We start from the raw sequence: 3,749 nt of genomic DNA, 5'->3' as shown, positions 1-3,749 counted from the left end.
CTTCCTTGCGGGGGTTCCTGGTGAATACCAGGGGCACGTTAGATTCCGCACCTTCCTCTGAGTTGCGCCAACAATAGCAGGTACGTTATATAGTTGTAACAGAGCAAGAGCATCCTTCAGAGTTTTTTTTTTAAAACAAATTTGGGTTTTTCAGGGATAATGGAGTTTAAAATTAAGTCACATTCAAAACATTCTTATTTTCTAGGTAAGTTAATTAATGAATTAACGTCATTAAATTAAATGAGCCCTCATTAATATTATTTCCCAATCACTGTAATATGCTCATTTGTGTGCCCAATAGAGCCTTGAAAACCTTAATTCAAACATACAAACATAGTCATTAAGCAGGCTTATAGGTGAGGAGGAATCATAATCCCAAATCACTTTGACTACTTTAAGACTTTAAGACTACTTGGAGTTAAATTCTATTCCACCAATAGAAATTTCAGAGTTGGTGTGTTTTCCAGGGGAAATGCTAAATGATATATTAAGAAAGAATATTCTTACTATAAGAATTTGAATTATTCAAGCTAACCCAATAACTCAATTATTTTACCATTTACAGAAAACCATAAAACATGCATGAACACCTTGGGGAGACCTATAATCTAAGGTATAGATTCATGAAAATTGCATATAGAGGTGTTCCAACTTTAAAGTCATATATAAAGGACAGTACATCAGTATTCATACAGCTAAATAATTGTACATGGGAACACTACTATTGGGCAATTTCATAAATTCCTTATTAAGATTAATTTTAGCACATAACTATTTTAAATTTGTGGATACCTTTTCTTACAGAAGCAGGGAACAGCTATGGGTGCTCTTTGGTGCCAAGTCTTGCAAAGCTACCCATGGGTTATTGGGAAGAAAGCTCTATCTATCAAAATAATCCATATGTAATACAAACAATATATCAATAATAAACCAGGGAGAGTGGACGGGCAATTTCCGGGATCCAGAGGCAGATTCCTTTTCAGCCAAGTACTTTTATAGACTGACCCTTGGCCCTGCCCTAGTGACACTAGTAGTTGGATTACCCACATCCCTAGCCTGCTCCTCAACACTTTAGAGAGGTACATGTCAGTTTTGAACATAACCGCAGCTTTTAATTTACCTTGAGCTTAATTTGTCCCTCAGTTCTTATATCACATTGCCCCAGTTTATGAAATTAAAAAAGAATTTACCAGATGGCTGTCAGCAAGAGGAAGTTTAAAGAAGCCATCTACTCTTCACCATTTTACCAATGCAGGTGTTGTGCAGCTATTTTTTTCTTATGCTCTGTCACTTACTATCTGTCTCTCTCCCTCTCTACTTCTCACTCTCTCTTAGACTATCACTCTGTAGCTTTTCAGTTTTTGCTCTGGACTCTTTTATCTTGCTGGTGCAGGGAAACTGGTGTTAAATACGCATCTATATGAAACAAAGTTTATACATGTAAATTTTTAAAAGGTGGAAATGTCCTTTATATAGCAGTGCAAAAGCAACAGTACATTGTTACTAAGAGTCACTTTTATAAGTGCTAAAGTACAGTATGAATGTTGTTTTGTCAAAAATAATGGAATCTACAGGTGTGCAATATTTTGCACTTTCCAGTAGGAGTTACTGGACAGAATGAAAGCAAACTTTGAGAAAGTTGTTAAAAGTTTAAATGAATGAAGGGGTTTTCCAAATGGGGTAGCAATTTGGACTTTGAAGTAGCCTTTAAACTGTTTTCACCTTGTGCATTTTCAGGTGGATCCAAAAAATACAGCATTTAATGCATCTCTGGCCTTTATGGCAAGTAATGCTGTAAATCCAAAGTTTGCTACAGCTGTAACAGAATCCTCCTGTTAAGAGTAAAGGTCAGAAGACTGGAAGGTAGGCATGGACCTTGAAATGCACTTGGCAGGAAAATAGGTGCACTTAATGCTGTGTCATTCCATATTTTTTCCTCCTATATTTTCTGGTTGGGTAATGAGTGTTAGGTTATGCTACTTGTCTAAACCATGGAAGGGGAGTAGATGTTAGAGAGCACAGCATGGTCATTTTCTGCAAATACAGTACTTACTATATTTTAGTGTCATTCTTAATGGTAATAGAAACTCTAAATACAATCTTGGTAAATTACACATAATAAAATCTTTGCATGCTCAGACAATAGGACCATCTTTTTTCATAAATGATGACTTAAATATAGTGCCCTATCCAAAATAAATTTGCCTGAATTGCCATTGATTGATCTATTTTTCAGTAGATTGAAAATATTCCAAGGTCGCCAAAAGAAACACAGAAGTGCTGTCATTTTAGTATGTAGAATGTCTCTAAGGTAACCAGTGAATCAGGTGTTTCAAAATGCAATCAATATTCTGTTTTCTTGTGGCACATAGTAAAATAGATACTTTACATTGAAGATTAATCATCGTTTGTGAATTTATCCCTGTAGACCATGTACTATTGGATACTCTTTATTAAACAAATTAAAAGTATAAATATTAAAATCATAAACTTTTGCCACTCCAAGTCAAGAATGGAAAAACATTGTACCTTCTGTCTCCCAATCTGAAAAAATATATATTAGAATGTAAGGTTTTTACATCATTCACTCCATCACACAAAATATATCACTGTCAAGTTATATAATTTGTTGCTATTAGTTATTATTGTATACATATTTGCTTGTGCTACACCTTGTAAATTGTTGTGTACATTGCTAAGAGTATATGCATAAACTATACATAAACATATTATACATACTGCTTATTGTTACTGCTACAGGTAAAGTGGTAATCATTATTCATATTGAATTTTATACTGGATGTAGGTCTCTCATACAGAGATCCACCATTACAAAAGTGCTTATTGCTTTTCAGAATTTTATAAAAAAAAAAAACTTTAATAACTTTTCAGAAATATTTATTGAGTGCAATCAAATGAATCATAGTCGACTGTGGGTGTATGTGTGTGTGTGTGTGTGTGTGTGTGTGTGTGTACTTATGTCCATGTCAAGAACAGAGAAATGGGGATCACTCTTTCCAATGAAGATACTTTTTTTAATATGGAAGAGCTATTTAAAACTTCTCTTTGTACTAAAACCAAAGAACATTGCTATAAATATTATTATAGATCAGAGGTGGTCAAATGGTTATAGCTACCAGTAGCTTGAGACCAGCTCATTGGTCGATCTCACATGCTGTCACTGCATGGTTGTGGCCTGGGTGCTGAGAAAGGTAGATGCAATGTCATTAAGCTCTCCACAGCAAAGGTCTATCTCACTTCTGGAGCCGCATCCCCTTCTGCTAAGCAGAGGCGTCACCACAGGACAGCATCTTCAGCACCACCTTGGCGCACCACAGCTGAAGCAGCCCTATAGTAACTGGTCCAGAGACACCTCTGCATTAATTGCAGCAATGGAAGGCTTACCATGTTCTCAATAGAGGCACTCAACACGAGCAGCCCATGTTATAACTAACCTTCTGTCCTGAATATATACTGCTATAAGTTGTGCATAGTCTACTGCTGTAACAATAATTCTTGCATTGTAATAAAATTTATGTAAACGGACCAATTTTTTCTTAAGTACAACTTTACAATACTGTATCATTATTTGTGTAAAAATAAGCATAATTATTTTTGTAAATGTAAATGTTTATATAATTAATTATGTACTTGTCTTTATCAAAGTATGTTCATAATTGCAGTGTGAAAATTTCATATTTTTTATGAAATAAAACACAGGTTTCCATGTACAGCTGCAAACATCAGAA

The sequence above is a fragment of the Mixophyes fleayi genome, chromosome 2 (assembly GCF_038048845.1).
Source record: "Mixophyes fleayi isolate aMixFle1 chromosome 2, aMixFle1.hap1, whole genome shotgun sequence".
Taxonomy (NCBI): Eukaryota; Metazoa; Chordata; class Amphibia; order Anura; family Limnodynastidae; genus Mixophyes; species Mixophyes fleayi.
This window is presented reverse-complemented; position numbering follows the sequence as displayed.